This window comes from Castor canadensis, chromosome 8 (genome assembly GCF_047511655.1).
Source record: "Castor canadensis chromosome 8, mCasCan1.hap1v2, whole genome shotgun sequence".
Classification (NCBI taxonomy): Eukaryota; Metazoa; Chordata; class Mammalia; order Rodentia; family Castoridae; genus Castor; species Castor canadensis.
Genome location: NC_133393.1, coordinates 29077678 through 29105363, shown reverse-complemented (window position 1 = coordinate 29105363; position 27686 = coordinate 29077678). Strand labels below are relative to the sequence as shown.

General features: G+C 39.8%; 7 non-coding genes across 7 annotated transcripts; 3 read left to right on the top strand and 4 right to left on the bottom strand.

Moving 5' to 3' along the window:
* Positions 1–2974: 2974 nt before the first annotated feature.
* Trnai-aau (transfer RNA isoleucine (anticodon AAU)) lies at positions 2975–3048 on the bottom strand. Its single transcript has one exon. It is a non-coding gene; the product is annotated as a tRNA-Ile (tRNA).
* Positions 3049–7732: 4684 nt separating this feature from the next.
* On the bottom strand, positions 7733–7805 carry Trnav-cac (transfer RNA valine (anticodon CAC)). Its single transcript has one exon. It is a non-coding gene; the product is annotated as a tRNA-Val (tRNA).
* Positions 7806–11917: 4112 nt separating this feature from the next.
* On the bottom strand, positions 11918–11990 carry Trnav-cac (transfer RNA valine (anticodon CAC)). The gene has a single exon. It is a non-coding gene; the product is annotated as a tRNA-Val (tRNA).
* A 2547-nt stretch (positions 11991–14537) lies between these two features.
* On the top strand, positions 14538–14619 carry Trnas-cga (transfer RNA serine (anticodon CGA)). Its single transcript has one exon. It is a non-coding gene; the product is annotated as a tRNA-Ser (tRNA).
* Positions 14620–16001: 1382 nt separating this feature from the next.
* On the top strand, positions 16002–16074 carry Trnar-acg (transfer RNA arginine (anticodon ACG)). Its single transcript has one exon. It is a non-coding gene; the product is annotated as a tRNA-Arg (tRNA).
* Positions 16075–23385: 7311 nt separating this feature from the next.
* Trnav-aac (transfer RNA valine (anticodon AAC)) lies at positions 23386–23458 on the top strand. The gene has a single exon. It is a non-coding gene; the product is annotated as a tRNA-Val (tRNA).
* Positions 23459–24134: 676 nt separating this feature from the next.
* On the bottom strand, positions 24135–24208 carry Trnai-aau (transfer RNA isoleucine (anticodon AAU)). Its single transcript has one exon. It is a non-coding gene; the product is annotated as a tRNA-Ile (tRNA).
* Positions 24209–27686: the final 3478 nt, after the last annotated feature.

Here is a 27686-nt window from a genome sequence, read left to right as displayed (position 1 = left end):
AAAAATTATGAAAAACAGGTCACACTAAGGGAAGGTCATATACGAGAAGGGTAGGGTAAAAGAAGGAAGTCAGAAGGTGAATGTGGTTGATGTATGCTCTATACAAGAATGAATATAGAATTTTTAAACTTGTTTAAATCACTATAAGAAAGGGACTAAGGTAGAATGAAGAAAAATAGAGACGAACCATTTGGGGTTAATGGAAATGTCACAGGGAAGAGCTGGAGATATGGCTCAGTGGTAGAGTACTTGCCTGGTACACACAGGGCCCTAAGTTCAACTCCCAGTACCACCAAAAGAAAAGATAAACAAATAAGGAACTGAAAATGTCACAGGGAAATTCCCTGTATAGCTATCTTAAACAAGCAAAAATGTCAGTTTTGTTTTGTTTTTCTTCTACAAAATGGGAGAACAGGAGGGCAGAACAGATCCTGTGGAGTGGGAGGGAACAACACAAGGTTTGATACCAATGGGAGAGGGGAGGTGTCAGGGAAAGAGTATAGAAGGGTGAATATGGTGTAAATATTATGTACAAATGTATGTATCTGTAAAAATGATAAATGTTGAAACTACTCCAGAAATGGGGGGGGGCGGGAGGGATAAAGAAGAATGGTGGAGAGGGTGAATTCACGTATGATACATTTGATGCATTGTAAGAACTTTTGTAAATCCCACAACGTACCTCCACCCAGCACAACAACAAAAAGACAAAACTCAAGAAAACAAGGAAAAGAGGACTGGTGAAATTCAGAACCTCAACATTCGGGTTTTGAAACACCCTAAGACTTTTGGATTGGCTTGTTTTGTAGGGCACAAAAAGAAAAAATTCCTTATTAGTGTGATTATTCTTGTTATGAACTCTCATCAAATCTTTCACTTTTGAAAATTATAAATAATCAGCACTGACATTTCAAATCTTTTCCATGTGTACACAACTGTTTTTGTTTTATTTTGATGCTTCTCTGAAAGCCCTTACAGCCAACTACAGCGCGCTTTCTCTTCTACAAAGGACTAGCGCAAAGCCTCATGGGAAAAGGTGAGCGCAGGCTTCTGCAGGCATCTCTTCAACAACTAAGACCACAGCATTAAACTAAGCGTTTTCAGGCACATAGACTCATGAGACCGTGCGAGGGGAACTAAAGCAATCCTTACAACAACAACAAAAAAACCCTTTCATATTAATAGAAGAAAGGGGCAAAAAGGTAATGACAAAATTAGAATAATTTTGAAGTAAAGTTGAAAGAAAGAGCAATAACTTCTCTTAACTATTTGAGAAGTGAAGAGTTACGCCTTATGGAAGTTTCCCACACATGTGTGAGAGAACCCTGAACTAATTCAAGAGGCACATATTTACAGATCTAAAGTTAACTTGGTTCACAATTTCGTAAATATTCCTGCATTGTGAAAACTGGAGACTGAATTTAATCACTAAAAATATTTATTCTGGCTGGTGGAGGAGCTCAAGTAGTAGAGTGCCTGCTTAGCAAACATGAGGCCCTGAGTTCAAACCTCAGTACCACCAAAAGAAAAAGAAAGAAAGAAATTTATTCTGAAGATTATGTTAAGGCCTCAGATTCTATGGTTGCAAGGAAGCACAGTGAAAAGGGTGAGGGAGAGGGGCACATCTCTCTCTGTGTGTACACAGAGAAAATTATTTTTGTTTACCCTTACAACTGCTCACTCAAAATATAGTGCAACAAGAATTGATTGCATAGGACTACATGAACTTACAAGGGATGGTTATAGCTCTGTTTTGGAATATTGTCGATGTTGTTTTAGTGTTCTATATTCTGAACATAAAAAGAAACCTTTTCTCTTTCCTCTTAAGAAATCTGTGTTATGAGCTATCTACTCATTACAATTTAGTAGCCTTTGTTTTTGTGAACTGAAATGAAATATTTGTAAACATCTGTTGTCCTTGCCTGACCCCTCCAAATTAGGGAACTTAGTATTCCTATTTTCATGGCAATATAAATCTTTGCCTAGGATCTATAAGAACCATCCTCCTTTTCACTAGGCCATAATTGAAAACATTGGTCATGCCACCAAGGCTTTGCCTCAAATGTGATGTTTGAAAATGAAGTTTAGTTGGTCAAATCAGATATGACTAGATATTTTTAAGAAACTGAGGTTGTCTTTATGGAGATTTACAAAGCAATCTTGGAAAAACTGGTCTGCTACCTGGCTTAGAAGTTTCCAAGCCTTACATGTGTATGGAAGCACACGTCCTCGCAGGCTCAGGAACTTGAGGCGGTTTTGTGGGCCCTTTGGTGAAATCTGATGGTGAATTCTTGGCTTGAACAAGCAAACAAGTACAGTTTTCTTACGAAAACTTCCAGCAAACTTTAGACGAGAATAGTCCTAGAGGCTCTTGCCTTTCCATCATCCAATGTGCACCCCATTTTCGTCATCCAAAACTCAAAATACAACGCTTTTACAATAAGTGTTCAAAAAATCTTTAGACGAAGTGTAAATGACCTGATAGCATCAAAGAAATCGTTCAAGTTTGACCCGAGGGCCGATCTTTGTTCCATTTTGCCACGGAGCATTTGTGGTTGCAGGTGTGGAGCTCGGTGGACAGCAACGCCAAGAACCTGAAGAAAAATTAAACAGTTCCGTGAGCTTATTTGAGGACTGGACCTGCGTCCTCGACACTCCAAACACCATCTAACCACCTGAGCAACCGACCAGCACAAAGAATGAAGTACTTTCTTTCAAAAACTTAAATATTTAAAAATAGTTTTGTCTTAAGTTTTTGGAAATCCTTTAATTCTTCCTATTTTCCCCTTTCCTTAACGCACCTTCCCCACCTCACTCAATTTCTCCAAAAGCTGTTACTTCTTTAAAAAGAACTTTATAAACTTGCAACTCAAAAGATTCTGAGCGAATGCGAGAACAACTGTAAACATATAGGTAACGAGCTAGAGTTGGAGTAAATTCAACTTGGACGAGAGTAGGAAAAGACATTGTGAACTGGCCCGTACGGGGATCGAACCCGCGACCTTGGCGTTATTAGCACCACGCTCTAACCAACTGAGCTAACCGGCCGTTGCTGGTAATCCTGCTCTTTTTTACTTGTTTTTAAAACACATACTATCATATGCCCGCAGCGTTTTTCTTTTGTAAAAAAATAGGGAGTAACTTCTTTTTTTTATTCATTTAAAAGAAGGAAAAGAAACTCTCGCTACCTACACAAGTAATCCCTTCTTCTTCCAGGAAAGCTGAGGTCTCTCTCAACTGTGAATTCTAACCTGAAAAACTCAGAGCCGGCCTTCCTCCTTCCTATCCGAGAAAGGCCCGGCTCAAACCCGGCCTTTTCCAAGCTCAAGGCCTTGCCGAACCGATCACGCAAGCAACATTCACGCAACCGCCGCGGACTCGGAGGACTTGGCTCCTGAGCGCGAGGCGCGGATTCCTCTCCAGCCTGGAGACTGTTCCGAGAAGACTGGCTCCTCTCACGGTCCTGGGGACTTGCACCTTGTGACCGCCTGGCCTCGGGTGTTTCTAGGGTCTCAGCAGGACTCAGATTTTGCAGCTGTTTGTCCGCTGCCTGGGGCTCCGCGTGGAAAAACATCCGGCTTGGCGCTGCAGTACCGCTCGCAGACTCTTGGTGGCGCCCGAGTGCGGGCTGCGGCCCTGCCAAGGAGAAAGGACCATTCCTGCGGCCCTAGGAATTCCAAGGCCCCACATCAATGACCCGGGAGGTCTTCTGTACCAATCTCTCTCTCTCTCTCTCTCTCTCTCATCTTTTTTTTTTCTGATATAAGATATCCATGCAAACTATCATGAAACTTGTAAAGTTTGTTTTAATTAAAAAAATTAAATGCTATTAAATGGGTTGCAAGTTAATACATGCTCAGAATTTCTAAGAACATTGGCACATTGTAGACCATTAACAAATGTCAATGGTTATTAATATAAATAAGTTCTTATTGAAATGAATTTACTATCTCTCTGGAATAATGGAAGATGAACAATCACTATCAAGTAATGGGTAGAAACTCAGTAGATACTTGAATGAATCAAAGGATCATTTTAGTTGCATAGATACTTGAATGAATCAAAGGATCATTTTAGTTGCATACATATTCATTTGCACTGTGGGAATTTCCTTCGCTGGTGTGTGTTGGGGGGGCAATTGCTATTTATATTTCTTCCTGTTCACATGTGGAACAGGCATGCAATATGGATGACAGGAACTGGATGCTTTTCAAACTCTGTTTTGTCTCTTGGTTGTAATTCACAATTGATATTGAAGCTTTCGCAGCCAAATAAAGTGTCGGTCTGTGACCCTTTGCAAAAAAAATAAATAAATAAAAAATGAAAGGTGTGAGATCATGTCGCTTATCTCTAGTTCATTCCTTTAACACTGAATGTGCATCTATCATATTGAGGCAGGCTAAAGTTAGGGAAAGTTCAGGACTCAGAAAAATGTTACATCTCGGATTAACCATGCTTTTGCTCAGGGACCCTCTCCCCTGGTCGGAACCGCCCATGCCCCGCCCCACTCATTGATTACTGGATGGGAACCAGCTGGTTCAGCCCTTCCCATAGGCAAGCATAGGTTTTAAAAGTACCTAAGAAGGGAAGCACACTCTCTTGGCCTCCAGACTCCACTTGGTCCCCACCATGCTCACCTTTGTGTCTCCCTTCCCTAACTTTAAATAAACTCCATGTATACCCCAAGTCCTGCCATGGATTCTTCCATGCATTTGGAAGTCTTCTCATCACAGACTGCACCAGCGCCCTTGACAATATGAACTAGCAGTTCCCTTCATTTATTCTGTCCTCTAGTAAGAATTGGGTGGAAGTTGAAGATGAAAATAAAAAATTATTATTCTTCTTATTTGCTCTCCATAGTCTTGTTTCTTCCCTTTGTGGCTTACTGCCCCTCTTCCAGCTTTCTGAACACGAAGAGAGACAGCACTGCTTAACAGTGAGGTGTCAGCTGTTTGGGCACAGGACATGCATTTTGCTTTCCAGTTTTTCACGCTCTATTTTTGCTTAGCTCTCTCTCCACCCAGAAAGCCTGGGAGGGATTTCTCTTGGCTCTCTAGTCCTGGCATCCCTGGATTGAATTCTCTTAGTGCTCCTGCTGCTGTAGTTTGAGTTATAGGCTTGGTTCCCAGCATGGTGCCTTTGGGAGGTGGCACAATCTTAACTTGGAGCCTAAAGGAAGCTCTTTAGGTCCTTGGGAATGTGCCCTAGAGAATAGTGGGACCTGGCCCCTTCCTCTTTCTCCTAACCGTGGCCAGGAGGTGGTGATGTGCTGCCGCGCCACAGGCCCACGGTCAAGCAGGCCAACTGGCCATGGACTGAAACCTCCATAACCCTGAGCCAAAATAAACCCTTTCTCTTTATAAATTGATTGTCTTAGGTATTTGTTATTGTGACCAAAAGCTGACTGACACATCTACTGTGTGCATGTGTAATTCAAACGGCTTTTTTCTGTTAATCTGTTTTGCATCAAATTGTAGATGAGCTCTTAGAAAAGTCAAGGCAAGGCTTTTAACCCTAGCCGCGTGCTTGCGCATCAGCTTGGGGGAGGGACAACTTATACGGGAACTTAAATTGGGAGGTTTATCACGATAACACTTTTAAAATAGGTTCAAAATGTGCGTGCCGGAAGGCACATATCGCAAGAAGTCCTTCCCGCCATAAGAAGAGGCAGATACCACTTCTAAACTTTGACCAATCCCAAGAGGCATTTTTTAAAGAACCCAAAAAGGAAATCTCAGCGAATGTACAGCCTATAGTACTCAGCCAGTGAAGAACCCGGTGAGGAACTTGCACACCAAAAGAACAATGCTTATGTAACTGCTCCCAGGGTCTCTGCTCCTCAGGCACCCAATCTTGCAAAATCGCCATTAAAGTCTCACTTTCACTGTCCTCCACGTGTCTTTGAGTCCACTCTTTTAGTTTGGACAGGTGAGCCTATTTCTCACACTAGCCAAAAACCTAGAAGGGCAGAGGGAAACAAATGGGTCTCTCCCCTCCATGCCCATTGCATGTCAGCAATGATACCAAGTCTTGGTATCTGAGGAAAAACAAAACCCCAGGATCTTGCAAGTGTGTCACTTCTCTGGTCCCAAGATCCTCAACTGGTCTATCTTCTTTTCTCACTCCAATTTTCAGTCTTCTTATTTTTATTTTACGTATAATAATGTCCGGGGGTTTTAACTGTACTACTTAGCAGGAAGAGGGGGATAAGTACATCCATTCAATATCTGTGTTTATTGTATTATCTGAATATTTGTATTAGTTGACTATGATAGGATATTTACATAATTTATACATATTATAATGTATTACTATTTATATTATAAGCATATTATAATCCTATATTTATTTATATTTGCATGTGTTCAATGAAAGCAAACATGAGGTTTTGACCAAAACTCAAAATTAGTAACAGCATTAAGCAATTTTTTATATAATGCCATTTACATAAAACTCAAAAATCTACACAACTTAATATTTGATATAAGGTACTTGCATATATTATGTGAATGTAAAACAAAGACAATGACAAACAACATTCAGAATAAAAATTACTTAACAGAGAGCACATGGGGGAATTCTGAAATGCAGAGAATGCTCTTTCTTAAGCTACATTGTAATTACACAGAAATTTATTATTCTTTTTAACTCACATATGAGTGCTTATGTATTTGCATGTTTGAAAAACTTCATTAAAAAAGGAAGAGTGGAAATATGAAGGATCTAAAACGTGAAAAATACAATTTGTGAATAGCAAGAAAATTAGTGTAAGAAAAATACAAAGGAACTGTTCAATACTTTTCTGCCTTCCAAAGCCCTGTACAGTCAACATTAATCTAAAAGGACTATACTCCTAGTAAAAGGAAAAAAGGAAGAAGCAGAGTCTTTAACTGCTTAGACGCTAAAGCTGAGCATCTGCTTTTCTGGGGCTCCAAGTTAGATAAGAGTAAGGATGTCAGCCTCTCACTTCTGATTTTGTCTTTTTCTTTTTCTTTTTTCTTTTTTTTTTTTTTTGTTCTTTTTTATGGATTTTTAAAATTTTTTTTATTGTTGTGCTGGGTGGGGGTACATTTTGGCATTTACAAAAGCTCTTGCAATATATCCAATATGTCATACTTTAATTCATCCCCTCCATCATTCTCCTTTATTCCCCCCCACCCCCGTCTTTCTTCTGTACTTAGAATTTTTTTACCTTTAAATTTCTTCAGATGCCTGTCTCTGTTTTTCCTCCTGTCTGTTTCTTCATAGCATTTTTGTTTTGTTTGTGTTTGGTTTTTTGTTTTGGAAAACGTTGTTATTTGGAAAGCCATTAAGTCAAGGCGGTCCAGTGCTTTCAGCACCAAAATAAATTGAAGTCCACTATACACAATAAATTTATCCAGAAAGAGATAATTTTGGGTGGTGCTAATGCTCTTGGCAGACCCGGCTAGCTGTCGCCACTTCAAGTTGGAGCCGGTAACTATCGTAGGTATCCGGATTCCAAACGAAACAGCCGTGCCCGCAGCGCCGGCTGGATAGTGACCAAGGGACCTCAGACCCAGAGGGAGAGGAACACTTGGAGACAGAAGGGTGGGAAGTGGGGTGGTTCGGCAAGACACAGAAAATTTGTTCCCAAGGCGCAACCTTCTGGCAGCAAGGTCTGTCAGAATAACCTACTATCTTCAAGCAAAGAACAACTGGACGATTTCTGAGTTTTGTTACTCAGAAATGCAAAAAGTAAAGACAACTTCCTTGTTTCCGCCCGGTTTCGAACCGGGGACCTTTCGCGTGTGAGGCGAACGTGATAACCACTACACTACGGAAACAACAGATACCTAGGCTCCGCCCATGCGTGATTGAGAAAGTTACCTTTGTCGAATTAAGGCACGTTCACTAACCGACCGTCTAGAAAAAGACTTGCTATCGTGCTGTTTGTTCCATGCCCTCTTCTAGTTATACAATAATGACCCCTAACCAAGCACAAGTTCCGCCGGGCACCACAATTCTTCCGCAAACTTCCAGAGAGGAAAGCTAAGACAACACCGCACCACTACAATTCAATACCTCCCCATACCGTCTACGCAGGTTGCCAGCTTGACACCTACCTCACCACCCTGACTCTGGGAATCAGAAAGTAGCATTCTGAACACAGGACAGGGTTGGAGGCCATCAGCGGTTTCTGCCACAGATTCTCTCGTTATGTCTTTTGCAGTCAGATGACTAGAGATAGTCACTGGGCTCTCTCTACCAGTTTTCTAGAAAATGCCACAATCTGCAACAGAATGCTGATACAAAAACACAAAGTTTTTGCTCTCAAGGATACCAGTGTCCTCCGTATGAAATTATGAGAGCATTTGCTTATTGTTCTATTGGCCAACCTTATAGCTAAGTGCAGACAAGGTTGTAGGTCATCTCACTCGTGAACCTCATGCTCTTTCCACCGCAGTTGAAATTGAAGTGTCAGTAACTGTTTAGTACCTTGTAGAGCAAGGTGTAGAGAAGCTAAGGAGATTGGAATGTTAGATTAGATTTACCTTCTTGTGCATTCTGGGCTTCATCAGAGCACTCTTATCAAGGTTGTGAGGAACAAATTCACTAGTAGAGCTCTAGCATCCAGTATTCTCATATCACTTTGTGGAGGCTGTTCCTTGCAGGCTAGAAATTACAATGCACCCTACTGCCATTGAACTGGGTCCCTAAGCACAAACAAGAAGACTGCAACCCAGGACGATGGGGTAGATGTTGGCACCAAATTAGCAAACATTTGATGGATGCTGCTATGGACTGAATTGTTTCCCCCAAAATTCATTAGTTTGAAGCCCTGTTTAATTCCAGTGTGAGGGCATTTAGAGATAGAACATTTAGGGTGGTTAAATTAAGTGAGTTCCTAAAGTGGGGTTTCTAATCCAACAGGACTGGTGTTCTTAAAAGAAGAGGAAGAGAGAAGAAAGGTCTTTTACCCTGTTTTCACAGATACCAAAAGAGGACCTGGGGGAAAAGCAGGTGTCTATCAACAAGGAAAAGAGGCCTTATTAGAAACTAACCCTGATGGCCTCCAGAACTATAAGAAATAAATTTTTGTTGTTCAAGCCTCCCACTTCGTGGTATCTTCTTAGGCAGCTCAAATTAACTACTGTGAAATTTACCATAATAAACAAAAGCAGTAATCAGAATAATCTGACTCAGAGATCTTTGGCTAATATATTACAATGAGTCTGGCTGTGTGTTTCTTTGCTCCTCCTCCTCCTCCTCCTCTCCTCCTCCTTCTTCCTCTTCTTCTTCACCTTCTTCCCCTTCTTCTTCCCCTTCTGTCTCTCTCTCTCTCCCTCCCTCCCTCCCTCTCATCTTTTTTTCTGCTACAGGAGATTGAACTCAGGGCCCAAGGCAATGGCTCTACCACCTGAGCCACGAAAACTATTCATCCACTTATGTGCCGTCATGAAACTTGTAAAATTTGTTTTAAATTAACAAATACAAAGGTGTAAGATCATGTCACTTACCTTTAGCTCCTTCTTTAACCTTGTATCTGCACCCACCATATGAACTAGCAATTGCCTTCACTTGTTCTGTCCTCTAGTAAGAATTGTGTGGAAGGTGAATGGGAAAACCAAAATTAGTATTTTTTTTTTTTAACCACAGTATTAGCTTTTCGTAGTCTTGTTTCTTCCCTTTGTGTCTGTCCCTCCTCCAACTTTCCAAACACCAAGAGACCAGCACTGCTTAACAGTCAGGTGTCCTCTGTTTGGGTACAAGACATGATTTTTGCTCTCCAGTCTTTCATACTCTGTTTTCCCCTCTGGGAAGGGTTTTTCTTGGCTCTCTAGTCCTGGCAGCCCTGGATTGAATTCTCTTTTACCTTCACTGATGTAGTTTGTATACTCAGTAGGCCCAAAGGCCCGTGAGTTAAGGACAAGTTCCCAGCATGGTAGAGATGGGGAGGTGGCACAGCCTTAATGTGTGGCATACAGGAAGGTCGTTAGATCCTTGAGAATGTGCCCTTGAACTGAATAGTGGGACCTGACCCCTTCCTCCTTCCTCTTGCTCTCTCTTTCACTCCCTGCCCGTGAGGTAGTGGTTTTGCTCTGCCAAGCACTCCCTCATGGTGTGCAGTACCACACGCCCAAAAACAACCAGGCCAATAAGCCATGAACTGAAACCTTCACAACCATGAGCCAAAATAAACCTTTTCTCTTTATAAGTGAATTATCTTAGGTATTTCTTATAGTGACAAAAAGTTGACTGACACATCTACTGTGTGCATGTATAATTTAAATGGATTTTTTTTCTGTTAATCTGTTTTGTATCAATTTGTAGACTGGCTAAAGAACCTAGAAGGGCAGAGGGAAGCAAGTGTCTCTCTCCCCTCCATGCCCATAGCATATCAACTTTTTGAGTTTCAAGTCTGGGTTTCTGAGGAAAACAAACAAATAAACAAAAACAGGATCTTGCCACTGTGTCATTCCTGTTCCCAAATCCTCAACTAGTCTGCCTTCTTTTCTCACTCCAATTTTCAGTCTTCTTATGTTTATTTTATATACAATAATGTCCAGGGGTTTTAACTGCACTATGTAGCAAGAAGAAGGGAATGAGTACATCTATTCCATATCTGTATTTATTGTATTATCTGAATATTTTTATGATTTGATTATGATAGAATACTTACATAATTTATGTATTTTACATTATAATGTAATATATTAGCATTTATATTATAAGCATATCATAATACTATATTTGCATATGTTCAGTGAAAGCAAACATGACCAGAAATCAAAGTTATTAGTACTAACAACAATAAACAATTTTTTAATATTAGGCCATTTACATAAAACTCAAAAATCTACACAACTTAATATTTCATGTAGGGTATTTGCATATATTACATGAGTATAAAACAAAGACAATGACAAACAACATTCAGAATAAAAATTACTTAACAGAGGGCACATAGGGGGCTTCTGAAATGCAGAGAATGCTCTTTCTTAAGCTATATTATAATTACACAGAAATTTATTATTCTTATAACTCACATATGAGTGCTTATGTATTTGCATGTTTGAAAAACTTCACTAAAAAAAGAAGAGTGGAAATATGAAAGATCTAAAAAGTGAAAAATACAATTTATGAATAGCAAGAAAATTAGTGTAAGAAAAATACAAAGGAACTGTTCAATACTTTTCTGCCTTCCAAAGCCCTGTACAGTCAACATTAATCTAAAAGGACTATACTCCTAGTAAAAGGGAAAGAAGAAGCAGCAGAGTCTTTAACTGCTTAGACGCTAAAGCTGAGCATCTGCTTTTCTGGTGCTCCGAGTTAGATAAGAGTAAGGATGTCAGCCTCTCACTTCTGATTTTGTCTTTCTTCTGTACTTAGATTTTTTTAACTTTGAATTTCTTTAGATGCCTGACTCCTTTTTTATTCCTTTCTCTTTCTTCATCACATTTTTTTCTTTGTTTTGTTTGTGTTTGGCTTTTTGTTGGTGATGTGTGCTTTGGTTTTTGGTTTCGTTTTGGAAAATGTAGCTGCCATTGGAAAGCCATTAGGCCAGGGGGGTCCAGTGCCTTGAGGCCTAAAAAACCAAAGTGAAGTCCCTAGAAACAATAAATTTATCCAGCAAGAGATAAATTTGGGTGGCGGCTCATGTTCCCACCAGACAGCCAAATTCCAAAAACAGCAGCCCTGCCAGCAGCACCGATTGGACCCACCAAATAGTGACCCAGGAACCCTTAGACCCAGAAGGCTCTGGACACTTGGGGACAAGGGGTTGAAGGAGTAAGGGTAAGCTAGAGAGAGGAGAAGAGTTTCCATCTCCCAGCAGAGCCAGTCAGAATAAACTTCCATCTTCAAGCAAAGTGCAAGTGTTAAGATTTGTGAATTTTGTCAGAAATGTAAGGAGTGAAAAATCTCCTAACACATCAAACCGACACAAAACGTCATATGTTTCCGCCCGGTTTCGAACCGGGGACCTTTCGCGTGTGAGGCGAACGTGATAACCACTACACTACGGAAACAACCGGTACCTAGGCTCCGCCCATGCGTGATTGAGAAAGTTACCTTTGTCGAATTAAGGCACGTTCACTAACCGACCGTCTAGAAAAAGACTTGCTATCGTGCTGTTTGTTCCATGCCCTCTTCTAGTTATACAATAATGACCCCTAACCAAGCACAAGTTCCGCCGGGCACCACAATTCTTCCGCAAACTTCCAGAGAGGAAAGCTAAGACAACACCGCACCACTACAATTCAAGACCTCCCCATACCGTCTACGCAGGTTGCCAACTTGACACCTACCTCACCACCCTGACTCTGGGAATCAGAAAGTAGCATTCTGAACACAGGACAGGGTTGGAGGCCATCAGCGGTTTCTGCCACAGATTCTCTCGTTATGTCTTTTGCAGTCAGATGACTAGAGATAGTCACTGGGCTCTCTCTACCAGTGATATGAGAATACTGGATAGTAGAGTTTACTCATGAGTTATTCCTCATAATGTTGGCAGCAGTCCTCGTTCTCAGTTCTCTGTGGGAAGAGTGCTCTGATGAAGCCCAGAATGCACAAGAAGGTAAATCTAATCTAACATTCCAATCTCCTTAGCTTCTCTACACCTTGCTCTACAAGGTACTAAACAGTTACTGACACTTCAATTTCAACTGCGGTGGAAAGAGCATGAGGTTCACGAGTGAGATGACCTACAACCTTGTCTGCACTTAGCTATAAGGTTGGCCAATAGAACAATAAGCAAAATGCTCTCATAATTTCATACGGAGGACACTGGTATCCTTGAGAGCAAAAACTTTGTGTTTTTGTATCAGCATTCTGTTGCAGATTGTGGAGGCTGTTCCTTGCAGGCTAGAAATTACAATGCACCCTACTGCCATTGAACTGGGTCCCTAAGCACAAACAAGAAGACTGCAACCCAGGACGATGGGGTAGATGTTGGCACCAAATTAGCAAACATTTGATGGATGCTGCTATGGACTGAATTGTTTTCCCCAAAATTCATTAATTTGAAGCCCTGCTTAATTCCAATGTAAGTGCATTTGGAGATAGGACATTTAGGGTGGTTAAATTAAGTGAGTTCCTAAAGTGGGGTTTCTAATCCAGCAGGACTGGTGTTCTTAAAAGAAGAGGAAGAGAGAAGAAAGGTCTTCCACCCTGTTTTCACAGATACCAAAAGAGAACCTGGTTGATAGCAGGTGTCTATCAACAAGGAAAAGAGGCCTTATCAGAAATTAACCCTGATGGCCTCCAGAACTATAAGAAATATATTTTTGTTGTTCAAGCCTCCCACTTCGTGGTATCTTGTCAGTTTCACTAATTCAAACTTTACCATAATATGCAAAAGCAGTAATCAGAATACTCTGACTCAGAGATCTTTGGCTAATATATTATGATGAATCTGACTCTGTCTACTTTCTTTTCCCTTTCTCAGACTCTCTCTCTCTCTATCTCTCTTTCCTTCCTTTCTTCCAACATTTCTTCCTACATTTTTCAAAATGGTGATATTGAAACATAACAATGGTAATGGTGATGAATTAATTAAGCATTTTCAAAAGAAGTTATTAGAACTGATTCTTCCCCTTGGAATGTGCTGCCCTGCCATGCAGTCTTGCCTATCAGTTGAGTCTGAAAGATCTTCAAAGCCATTAGAACAGCCATCTTCTAAATGTCATGAATTTATAGATTATGTATCTTGGAGAGATATTTTGTAAAATAATACAATCTAACACAAATATGTCTCCCATGGTGGCGTTCTACACACATTGCTATGAACTTTCCTTTCATGTTAATATATATATATATATATATACACACATAACGTATATGTGCACACTAATATATATTCTTTCATATATCTTTCCCATTTTCTTTTAAATATGCATAGTACTTCACTGTGTAGTTGTGCCATAATGTAGCTAATCAAATATATCTGAATTTTAATAATAATAAGTGAATGCATAATTATTTTATGACCCAAATTACTCAGGTTTTTGCCAATTACAAATAATTCTACAGATAATAAACTTGAACACAATAAAATCTCTCTCATGTGTGAGCATATCTTGCCCATTTGCAGACATGCTGCCTTAAAGGGCATATGCATTTGAAATACTGGTAGATAAATCTTGCCAAATTGTTCTCCATAGTAGTGATGCATAGCGTACTGTTTGTGGAGAGTACAAATGAAAAGGATTCTTGGCATACTTGTAACTCCTTACTTTATTCCCTGACAAACTAGGAAGAAAAAAGAGATCATCCTTGAAAACTGGAAGGGGAGAGGACCCCTAAAAACAGAGATTCTTGTGGTCCTGGAATCCTGCCTTCTCTCAAAAAGTGAGATTTAGCAGCCTGGAGGGATGGGGCTGAGGAAGGCTGGGACGGGCTGACTGTAGAGATACGATGGAGGGATAGAATGGAGGGGCATGAGTAGTGACCTCCTTTTGCGTATTACTGAAAAGAAACATGCCAAATAAACAAGAACGTCTAACATTAATGGACAAGATTACAATAGGGGCTTAAGATTGTGTATTTTTAAAGCGTAAGTAGTGCTTCATGATAGTGCTGTGATGGCCGAGTGGTTAAGGCGTTGGACTCGAAATCCAATGGAATCTACCCGCGCAGGTTCAAATACTGCTCACAACGCCCCCTGGCGTTTTCCGGAGTTCAAACACATCTTGGCTTTGTATCTGGTTTCCACATGCAAACTGTGAAGAGAGGGCAACTATATATCTACCTTGTGCTCAGTAGTGATCCAGCTACCTTTTCTGTACACAACCCAGATTGTTTCTCTTTAAATCCATTCTTTTACCCCAATCCAGGCTACGCGTCTGTGAAACCCTGAATGCCAGACGTGTATTCTTTGTTTTACGATCCATGGCTTCTTCACGGCTTGGATTCAGCGTTCAGAATAGCTTCTGGTTTCTAAACTGAGAATGCTAAGTGTGGAAGCAGTGAGTGGCAGATCCCAATGACGCAGAAAAGCAAGACCTTTCTTTTTAAAAATCTGGAATAAAACTCCCTGGGCTGACAATAGAAATTCAGGTAGCTTTCTTAAACCATCCTCCGGCATTAAAAACGACCAAACAAAACAGGCTAATGGGAATCAAAAAGGTCCAAGATTATAAATACCTGTTCATGTGTTTGTGCCAGACGCTCTGAAAAATATTGTAGAGAAACCAGGCAGGAGGAGGATGCGCCCGTCTCCAAGACAACCAATCCAGTAGGGAAGATCGGAATCGAGGCTCTGTGCACGTGGACGCACTGGGACCACTCTTACTTCTTCTCGCTTTCAGAGGACAGGATTGTCCCTACTTACAAGCACTTTTTAATTTTTTTACGTGTCTATTTCGCCTCCATTGAGCCCTTAAGTAATACTTAGCCAAATTTCTATCATGATTAATGTTCTTTAATTTTTTAACTATATTAACTCCAAGGTTCAAAGCTGCTGAGTGAATTTGTTCTTAAATGGTCTGCCTTTATTGAATTCTTGCGTCCATTTTGCCTAAATGGGAGAAGGAAGAGGAAGAGGAAGAGGAAGGAGACAGGAAGGGGGAGAAGCCATTTCTGAATGTATTTTTCTGCTACAAAAAGTCTGAAATTATTTTCTCCAAAGCGAGTTGTGATTCTTCGGAGAGTGAGATGGAAAACATAATCAATACTTCAAGAATACATTTTATTTCACTTTCTTTTTCATCAAAATTCAAAAGTACCTGGATCACTAATTACTGATCCATACTCAATGTAAGTAGGTAAGAAAAATGTAATTGTTTAGTAAAAGGTCAGAGAAACTGCGTAAATTAATGAAATGTTCACAAGTACAAACAATAAAAACAAGAAGGCACATCAACGAAAAATGAGAACTGGTCAAGTACATGATTCTCTAAGGCAGACAATTCCTTCATAAGATATATTTGTAAGGAAATACAACTTGCGCAATTTGAAAATAGTTTTGTTTAACTTCTGGTTTCATCACGATTTAACCGTGCTCCTAATGAAGAATAATAATCAATTTACTAGCCAGCAGGGGGCCAGTGGCGCAATGGATAACGCGTCTGACTACGGATCAGAAGATTCTAGGTTCGACTCCTGGCTGGCTCGGTCTGTTGCTTTTTCTCTCTTTTTTTTTCTTACCTATCTTCCTGTGTTCAGATTGGCAACAGAAACACATTCTTACAGTTCTTCAAAAGAGAATTCATCTGGTGTGACTCGCCAGATTTCATTTTCCATCGAACTGACCAACTGTGCACTCTCAACTAGCAAATCTGAATAAACGCTCAAAGTACATCTCTTCTGAAATTTCATTATTTTTTCTCTCCTACCTTTTAATGATACTGAGAAAAGGGATTGGCTGAACGAGATCTTTGAGAAGACAACTGGAACAATCAACTGCAGGATATTATTCAAAAACAAAAACGAATGAAGTTCTGATAAATGGCACAATATAGATGAACCTTGAAAACACCATACTAACAAAAAGAAATCAGCCATAAAAGACCACATATGTATGATTTATTTATATGAAATGTCAAGAATAAGCAATCTAGAGGTGTAAAGTATTACTGGTTGCCAGGGGCCGGAGAAAGTGTTCTCAGGCTGATGAAAATGTTTTGAAACTAGATAACGATGGTGGTTATACAACTCAGTGACTTGTACACTTTCAAAAGGCTAGATTCTATCACATAGCAATTACATCTTAATTTTTAAAAAACAAAAAAAAATTGACATTTTCTTCACTGTTTTTTCCCACCTTGAGCAGCATTCCCACTCTTTGGACTTTCTCTCCTGCTATGCTTGTCCCTGAGTATGCATCCTGGAGGAAAGAAAAAGGACATCGCCTGGACAGACACTGGATCAAGAAAACGCAGTGAGCACAAACCAAGTCCACGTGTCTCTCATAGGCTCAGCGCAGCCAGATGGGTGACGGTCCAGCTGTGGTGAGCGCGATTCAGCCGCACTTCACATCTGGCTGCACAATCTCACCAAGAGCTTTACCGAGGCTAAGAAACTTCAGATTTCAAAGAGGTCCCAGACAAAAGTCAGACGCGAGAGGGAGAGGGTGTGAGGAAGACCAGGACGTGGAGCTTCAGAGGCAGAGTCTGATTAAAATTTAAGGCTCTGTGCGGGGCAAAGTGGAGGAGCTTGGAAACACGAGGAAAGAACACAAACAAGAAAGCTTAATTGAGATACATGTCATATTTATCTAGCAAAAGCTTATCGGTGCTGGATAACAGGGTTTGTAAGCGGTGTCGGGAATTAAAGGAATGAAGCTGCCACGCGTCCAGACCTCGTTTAATCCATGTTCTGTTGAGCCGTAAACGAGTAAAAAGAGGGAAGAGAATGGCCCAATGGATTTGGAGCTTCTGAAATTTTAGCGCTCTGGAGATCCCTGGAAAAGAGCATCAAATCCAGTGTTCTGGACCTCATCCCCAGAGATTCCACATTCATTTTTTAATGTGACCCATTAATTTTCAGCAAGGCGATGCTAACGTTGCTGTCCCCACATCATAAGTACTACTGTATTTAGTGAGTAATCTTTTCACCCAAACCAACTGGGACCTCCCTCCACGGTGGGGAGGGGGTGTGAAACTCAGCCTTAGCGTTTTATCACAAGACTTTAGCAAACTGAGGTAACCAATTGTCTACTCTCAAGAATGTGGGGGGGTCTTTTTTATTCTCTTTTATAAATATGTGAATCTCGTCTAGGTATTTTGTTTTGATGACAGTGGTTTCATAATTTGTATAGGCTTTGTAATTTTGAACAGTTATTATCCCTAGTTTTGTTGAATACAGTTTGAGGAACTTATTCTTGATGAAACCTCTGCTATTCAATTGTTACATGGTGTGAAAAACTTAAAGCCTGGTTTCTACTTTATCAATATTTCAGAAGATTGCAGGAAGAATCCCTAAGAAAGAGAAAAGGGAAGATTAGGCAGAATATAAAAAGCTAGCTCATGCAGCTTTTTCATGAAGACTAGTAAAAGGCTGAATGAAAAATAACTCCATGCATGACATGGCATGACAAAAAGCATCACAAAATTCACAATTTTAATCTGATGACAATCTTTTATCTTATGCAATGAGATTATCAGTAATTTGCATTGCAGTACTTTGCAATCAGTAATTTACATCCAATACTTTGTCTTTGATCTATGACTTTACCCTTTGAAAACTTGGGATAAGAACCCTAGTAGTTACTGGAAATCACTGTTTTCAGTTTTGTATGATCCTCACAAGTGATCTTAATTCTTTCGCCATTCTGCACTTGATAAAAAGACATCACTTTCTTTTTTTTTTAATTCTTGAAAGATCTCTTTATTACTGATATTCCTTTGATTGTTTTTGTATACTTTAGGAGAACACATTAACATCCAAAAAATCCAATATACTATTATTTGACTTTGCTTTTTTCTTGCTTGAAACTGTTCTGTTTTGTTTTTTACAGATTTAATCAGCATTGACAAAACAGGATCAACGGATTTCTTTTGTGTTGCCTTTTCAATCTCACTCTTAAAGAGACATTAGATGTCCATCTTTAATATGTAATTTTTAGACTGAATAGAGGAAGGATGGAAAGACCAGAGGCAGCTCAACATCCACACAGACTTTATTTGGGAAAAAGAACCTGCAGAGGTGTTCTCCAGCAAGAAAACTAGAGCCCCCTGACACATACAGGCTTGGGGTAGATATTGAGGGAACCGATGGACTGGTAGAAAAGTATCAGGAAGGTCACTGGATGGGAAAATATTCTTTGGGTCCCTAAAGAATGCTGTTGCTGGGCAACCAAGGAAGATAAGTTGTGGTTAGGTCTGTTCAATTGTCCTTGGTGCCCACCTGGAGATAAAGGTTCATAACTGTCCCTTTGCCAATCTTTGGGGTTGGGTGGGGAGTTCCCAGCAGGCCACCTTTGAGGACAGAGAGTCTGGTCCTAACATGGCCGCTCTTACTGCTCTCACCCTAACAGTGATTACCATAAATAGATCTATCTCTGACTTCCTTGATACTTACTCAAGTACCTACTAGATACAGCCCACCTAAGGAGACATTCTTTATGCATGAAGATTAGGAAAGCATGAGAGGTACATACCCTGAATCTTAGTTCTGTTTTGGAGAGTTCAGACTCATGTAGTAATTGTTAAATGATTTCTCATACAAAAATCCTAGCTTCCAATTTTTCATGAGGAATTTTCATCCTCACAATAAGATAAAATGTTTACTACCAAGCCCCTACAGGGAGTGGGGCTCAAACCCACGCAGACATACAGCTATTGGATCTTATGTCCAATGCCTTAACCACTCAGCAATCCTGGTGATAAGGACATTGTTGTTTATTAAAATGTAGTAGATTAGAATTTCTATTCTGAGTGATTATGAATATATTCTATCCATGAATTCTACAATCAGGTTTAAAATAGTGTACAAAGGAAACAAATTTGCAATGCTACTTGTAGTGAAACATTAAAAAAAACTTATTTTCAAAAAAAAAAGAAAAAACTTATCTTCAGCAAGTATTATTTCATTACAAATTTGTGTCACGAATTATACTGGGTGACTGGGCAAAACCAACAACCATCCCTAATCTCCAGAACTTGCATTAAAATGAGAAATATTAAGATTTGGTTTTAAAGCACAGAATGCAACCAGAATATTTACTTTTCCAGACCCCAGTCACATTGTCACCACTCTGTGAATCTGAAGAGAAAAAACAAAGGGGAAAAGAAGTGGAGTAATAGAGATGGGGAGAATGCAGCTCCATGAACCATGTCACAGAATTCCATTCCACTGAAAATGGATTCTGCACTTTTTATTTCTCACAGGGAACATAATTTTGCCTATGACTTCAAATCCCCATTCCAAACCCATGTGCACATGAGGAGGACTTCATGTTTATAAAGGAAGGGTGTTTTTATCCCAACAAGTTCTTCCAGGAGTAATCTGAAAAATATTTGTGCCACTGCACACATATGGAGTTTGAATCCACCTCAATGATATTAATAAGGAAGTATTTTAACCAAGAGCTATAACTGCCCTTAAATAAAATACTGTTCCTAGGTATCTACTGTGTGCTGGACCAAGTGCACAAAATGGGCCAAGTCAGTGGGACAGTGACAGACACTTCAGGGAGAGGGTGGTGGATAAAGGACTCATTAAACAAGTCCCAGACAGGTATTTGAGGGACTGTGTGGAAAGTCTGTGAAGACTTTTGGAACCAGAGAAGAAATTAAATCCTGAAACAGGGTTTGGAATAGAATTTATTTATGAACATCATAAAATATCTATTGAAAGCCACAAAAATAAATAAGTACTCTTCTGTTATTTTGGTTACCAGGGGAAAGAAATAAAATATGAGAAGGTTGTATCAATTATACTACCATACATGCACAGAAGATCCAAGGATAACTCTCTCCCAACAATGAAAATCACTGATGTAGAAAGAGTCCAGCTCTTGTGAGGAATTCACAGAGCTTGCTGGGTTCACAAACATATCTCTCCCCAGATCAACCCACAAAGAAAGGAATGCCTCATTCAGTTCATTGTTCCATTCAGCTCAGGGTTCCTCCTCTGACCTGGGTAATCTTGCCCATGAACAAAGAGAGGGACTGAGAGATTCTTGCCTCTGCATGTTGAGGGAAATCCAAGCCAGCCAGTGCTAGGATCAGAACTGAATTGGGAAGATTGAGTGGTAAGCATAGGAAAGGACATAACAGAAAAAGGAGTCCTCATATGGCAACATATGAGAGGGATTTAAAATATATACATTTTTTTCTATTATTGTGAGTCTTAACATTCACTATACAATAGAGTCATCAGTGGCTATTATAAAATACAGTTAGCAGAAAGTTTAAATGCCTATATATGACAGCCTCAAATTAATAGAAAAATATGTCAAAAAATATCTTCATCACCTAGGAAACAGAGAACTTAAAAACTTTAAAGCACAAACAATACAGGAAAACACTGGTATAATGTTAGAGCAAAGATATGTTCAAGAAAGGCCACAATGGAAGTAAATAGTTAGGGATGACGAAAGTAGAATGTATGTATACATATAAATGTATATATATAATATCTCATAATGACAAGATCTTTATATATGTATATATAGTATATATGTACACATAATATAGTAATAAGACATGAAATTAACAAGATCAGACAGCAGGTTCACGAGAAAATAGGTAAAGAATAGGGACAGGATACTCATCAAACCCAAGGGAGAGAAGAAGACTTCGAAAAGATAAACAAAGATTTAAATATTTAACATTATTAGTGATTTATAAAATCTTACTCAACCCACAATAGATGGGAAGAATTAGAAAACTGGATACATCAGTTATTGCAGAAATGAGGATATAATAGCTCTCCTATCCTGCTGGTGGAAGTTATACCACACAGTCATTCTGGAGAACAGTCTAATACATTTTACTTGAGTCAAGATTATTCACATCCAGTTATCCAGATATTCTGCGCCTAGTTGTATGTGGCCTCTCCTCCATGCCCAATTTTCAAAGGTACAGCTTGTATCATAGTCAGCTGTTAATTACAGCATTAATTTTGGTCTTTCAGAGTCAGATTCAGCCTTGATGCCATCATTGGTCAGTAAATAGTCACAAATGCATAATATTGAAAGTTATGCAACCATGAGACCTAATAGAGGAGATGCACATGCAACAATACATGCAAACATTTAAAGAGAAAGTTGTGCTTTTTAAATACTTACCACAATAAGCTTTTTCCCTGTATTAACACTAATATTCTTACTGTCTGGCCTTCATTCATTTTTTTGTACTGGGATTCAAACCCAGGGCTCATACATGCTAGGCAAACACATAACCACTGAGCTACATCCCCAGAGCCTGCCTTTTGACTTTTCAATTTTTCTGCTGCTCTCTTTTTCCTCATCTTTCTATCCTTGTATATTTTTGTGTCTAAACACCTCTAATGCTCTGTACCATGTAGTACAGAGGAAGCAAAATGCTTGGCTTTTTGCCACTGTTATAATTAGATCTGTCTCTGCCTACTATATGACTTTCATCACTGTAGAACCCCTGGGATCAGCAAAATGATCTCAATTTATATTGAGATCAGAATGCCAAAAGGCTAGAACATAACTCTTATGTCATATTTCCCTGTCTTTCATTTCCCCGTTGACCACTTCAGTCTAGTGAGGTCAGGCTGAAGAAACAAATGTCCTATCCAGGACATAAAAGTTTGTCACTTGCTTGCTGTTTCTGACCACTCTCCCTAAGTTCTGACAAATGTTGGCTCAGTCACCATTATCCTTCCTCCCTACTGCTCCAACTTTTCAGAATATAAAGCAAAAGTCAGAATCTCTGAGTGTCCTGGACAGAGGCACCTATGAGACTCTCAGAATTAATTAATCGAGTCCATGATTCTGGACTCAAAGCCCTGTAAGACCATCTGAATTCCTGGTATCCTCTATAATTCTGCATAAGGAAGTTGCTGATATACACATGAAACAGGAAAACTACATAGTATGAGAAATATATATAAATCCATTTGCATATGTATATTTGTGTACACATAAATGCATATATTTCTTATCAATGAGCATGCAGATATTTGTTCATTGGTAATTGGTCCTAATGAATAAAGTTTTCTGTCTTGACTTTAAACTTCCCAGGCTATTTTTTCTTTCTTTCTTTTTTTTTGGGGGGGGGGAACTGTCAACATCTTATTTTATTAATGTAAACATTTGATGCCAAAAGAAATAAAAGGAATTTAACAAACTTTTGTAAGTACATGAAATTTCCAGTTTCCAATTTATAGTTTTATCTCATACTAGTTCTAATGCATTTCTGTACAACTACTCCAATATAGCTCCTTTGACATCCTTTGAATAAGCGTGACATGTGGCTTTACTAATGACCGTGGAGATCAACAAAATGCCAAGTGACTTCTATATGACTGGGTGTATTTATTTGTTGCTACACACCTTTGCATAAACACGCCTTTTGTGTCAACCCTCAAAAAAGTGTCTTATGTAGTAGTTACTGGGAGTTTGAACGAATCTCTCTACCGAGGTCCTGACAGGAGCTGCACTAACGAATAGAAAACTCTATAGGTGTCTAGCCTAAGTTTCAGTCATCAAGAGACTGAAGATCAAAGGGTTTCACCTGAGCAGAGAAATGATCATGGAACATACCTGAAGTCCCTTGAAATAAAATTTCCCAGGAGCCTCCTGAGGTTTCCCTGCCTGGCGCTTATGTAGAAGGAATTGGGGCTCTGGAAGTAGTATTTACTTGGCTGTGAGTTTCAAAACTAACTGTATCCTAAGAATCGGAAACTGTAGTGGAATTACATTGCAATTGTTTTTAAGTCCTGAAGGAAAAGCTAAATTTAATGTTTATTTATAACTAACTCATAAACGGAGGAGTAAGAAGAAAGGGAGTTTCCGTAGTGTAGTGGTTATCACGTTCGCCTAACACGCGAAAGGTCCCCGGTTCGAAACCGAGCGGAAACACAGGTATTTTTTTTTTTCTAAGTTTCCGGCCTAAATCCCGCTTCCATTTCAACACCACCTCGAATATTAAGAAATGGTTTGATCATTTGAAAATGCCCCTTTGTCAAATCTGAGCTGTTTTCTGCTGAGATTATATTTGTCAATTATTCTTCCTATTCGCAGTTCTGTGTATTCCGTAAAATAATATGGCCACATCGTTTTGCCTTGAATGGTGACCGTGGTAGGCTTTCCTTCCTTTATATATGTGAATTAGGTTTGGTAAACAAAATCTCAATATTTGAAAACACACTGATGGCTTGTCTTCATACTGTCAAGTGACAAAAATTTATCGAATGTCTACTTCGATGTTCTTCAGAACTTCTCTGAGCCCTGGAGATCCAGAATCTAAAAACAAACAACAACAATAACAACACACACACACACACACACACACACACACACACACACACACACCAGAAAACCCTGTCCTCACGGACAGGAATTCTGGTGGAAAAAGGAAAAGGAAAGGGAAGGGGAAGAGAGAAGGAGAAAGAGAAAAAGGGGAAAAGGTGGAGGAGAGTCAATATTTAATTGCAATTTTAGGTGCAAGAGGCCATTATATACAATGTGTAGCTAAATGTGAACTGAATGCAGCATGATCAATTTTCATTAAACAATAAAAAACATAAATGTACCTTGGCCCGTACGGGGCTCGAACCCGCGACCTTGGCGTTATTAGCACCACGCTCTAACCAACTGAGCTAACCGGCCACATGAGTTGCAGGTTTTTTTCATTTTAGAACAGCAGTTCATTTACTTTCTTGTGCTTGTTTTTAAAAGGGTGGTTTTTTTTTTTTTTTTTTTTTCCTTTCTCAAAGAGGCTTTCGCTTAGATAATTTTTTCTCTTTATGGTTTTCACTCTCTGTTTCCTCGCTCCCACAAGGTAGGGTTGGAGAAAGACAAAACTAAAGTTCTACCTTTGGCAGAAAGGAGCTTCCGCTATGCTCAGAAAATAAGATTCTCTAACTTGCCTATCCCATTCAGGAGAGAGGCTCCTACCTCCTACTCCGGAAAGGATCTGGAAGAAGCTGGTGGAACTTTATTTCCAAATGGGTTGATTATGAAATTGGCACAACACCTGGTGGATTTGGTCCCGGCTCCCCTCGGAACCACCAGGGGTGTGTGTCTCTTGCTCCACTTAGCGATTGTGTTATAATGAACTGTTTATGTCCCTTTTTCCTCTTCTTAGTGAAGGCATGGACTGTGCGGTCTTAATTTCTCTGGCACGCCGGGTGCCGAAAAGCATGGTAGGCTGCTTAATAATTTAACATAACAAATGGGAGAAAGGTGTGCAGATGTCCCTTCTGCTGATTCTCTGGTCTTCATCGATGTGGAGCGCGAGGATCCTCTGGATATCTGACAAATATCATCAGGATTCTTGATTTGTTTTTTCAAAAAATTATTTTCAACAGAAATCAATTCACTTCGTCATTGGTGGAGTGTGGTGATGGAGTGAGAGGATGGTGGAGAAAGATGGTCTTCAGTAATCACTCTGAGATCTCTGCCTTCCAAAAAGGATTTCCATGTGTTCCCTTTCTCTCCCACTTCCCGCCGCTCTGGCTCCTTAAAAACTTGCTGCCTTCCCTCAGGCTCCGATCCAACCTTGCCCCACGTGGGGCAGCCTACCCTTCCGGCTCTCAAGTTCATTTCTTTCAGACTCAGAATGCCCAGAATGGCGATGCAAACCAGGGTATGCAGGTGTTGAAGGAGACTAGTCTGAGCTCTGGAGCCCTTGCAAAGGTTCTGTTCAGGCAGCTCGAACTCCTGAACAATTTCTAGGAACTCAGCATCTGGCTCAGCTGGAGTTTGATGGTCACTAAATGGCCAAGGCCATTTCAAGTGACCATTTCACCATTTTTGGAATAAGAATGGCACCTATGAGTTCTCTCGATATTCGGCTGCTTTCAAGTATCTCAGATTTCCATTCTGAGGGCAAAAAGAGCAAGCTGGAGTCCCTGTGCAACGTCTGTGCAGAAATCACGCAAACTTCAAAACATTTTTGAAAGACAGTCTTGGAGTATATAGTCTGAGTGTCAAGGACTTGTTTACATTTGCCTTGGAGGCCACCTCCAGTAGAAACAAGATTTAAAAAAAAAAAAAAACGGTGAAGAACTAACAGAGCTTAGTCATCTTGCCCTTAGCCAAACTGAGCCCTTAGGACTCAAAATGTAGTTACATACTGCCCTCCCCACTCAGGTTTCAGAAGTAATTTATTTTCATCCTATGATTAAGCACTTGCTTTTCTTTATATTTTAATTATCGGCATTAAAAACAAAACTTGCATCATTTTTTTTAATTTACTGAACAGATTATAAATTCTAAATAATTTGATACAATCATTGTGAAAAATTAAATGCCTGAGTGTGATGGTTAATTTTGACAGTTGGTTTGATTGACTTAAGAGAAGCCTAGGAGATTAGTAAAACACATCACTGGGTGTGTCTGTGAAGCGGTGATCGTGAAGATTAGATCATTAGGGCTCTGACCTCATGAATGGATTAATCCTTTCAGGGATTGTTTGTAGCACCTTGAGTCAACACTGGTCAGAAGTGAGAAGAAAAGAAAAAAGAGTTCTTTTGGAATGGGCTATTGAGAAATGCACACTGATACCAAGAGTGTTACTGGATGGGTCAATTTTTAGATAAAATCTATGTGGTATAAAAAAAAAAGAATGAAAAAAATCCATGTGATTGTTGATTACAAAACAGATCACCGGAGGCTACTTGGGATGTGCATTTCTTACAGGGTCTTCCTGTGCTCCCAAAGGTAGGATTGCTCTAGAGGACTGCTGCATTAGACCAGAACCTTCTCCCTGAAAAAGTAAAGAGATTAGATAGTTACCACATACCAGGTTCCCTAGTTGAGTGTTTAAGTAGGTTCATCTTGGCCGTATGGTTAGTCAGTAACCAACACTGGTCTATGGCTTTTGGGAATCAGAATTGAAACAAGTTTGAAGCTGTGCCTGTTCAGGAAGGAAGGAGAGAGAGAGAGAGAGAGAGACAGAGAGGGAACAAAAATTTCCATAACATAAGGAAGTATATTAATTTAACAATCTGCAATAACAAGACAAAGTGGAAGAAGGAGGCGGGAAGTTGTGTTTTCTGGGAGTGTCACTTTAATCATATGGGTCTCCTTTCTTTGTGTTGGGACTGGGACTCTAGGCCTTGGGACAATGTGGATAGGCTGGTAAGAAATCAAGGTCTCATGAAAATTTACATGAGTCAAAAGGTGCCTCTAATTTGCAGGCCTGGGCAAGATAGAGACACCTGCCTCTTAAAAAAAATTAAAAAGGTGAATTTTGTAGTAAATTATAACTATAACTTTTTTTTTTTTTTTGCAGTACACCTTGAGCCTACACCTTGAGCCACTCTGCCAGCCCTTTTTTGTGATGGGTTTTTTTTGAGATAGGGTCTTGAAAACTATTTGCGAAGGCTGGCTTCGAACCTCAGTCCTCCTGATCTCTGCCTTTTGAATAGCTAAGATTATAGGCATGAGGCCTATAATCTGACATTATAGACCTATAATCTGACATTAAATATAACTATTTTTTAAAAAATAACACATCCAGAGTTTTTGCCCCCATTTTCTGCATGGGGAATGGGAAATGCTTCTCTCTTTTCTCCCCCTGTCCCTCAACTAATAAACTTTACTATTACTTTTACTGAATCTTTGTGTCTTGCTTGAATTCTTCTCCTGCCAGATGCAAGAACCGAGGCAATTTTCAGCACCATTTTTTTCTGGAAACATACTTGGTGCCATGACTCAGATACCAGATCTCACGTCTGTGTCCTTGAGAGGATTTACCTGGTGGAAAAAGGCATTAATGTTCATCATCGTCGTCATCATCATAGTAGACATCTCACTCTGTTGTTGCCTGTACTGTTGGGCTAACTTCATCCCTGTCTGTGGAACTCTGTGTCTTCACAGTTTACAACCACATCCTGATGGGCAATTCTCAATGGTTACTGTGCCCTGCGACTGCAGCTCCCACTATCACAGGCCACAGGACAGACATAAATACTGAAAGGCAACTTATATTCCTCCATGGCCTCTGACAGAGAACAAGGACTGACTCCTGATTTATGACTACATTCCATGCCAGCAGGAATCAACTAATAACAGATTACGACTCCCTTTTCCCTAAAAGCTTTCAGGGTCTCTAGTCCTTGAGTGGGGAGTGATAGGTAGC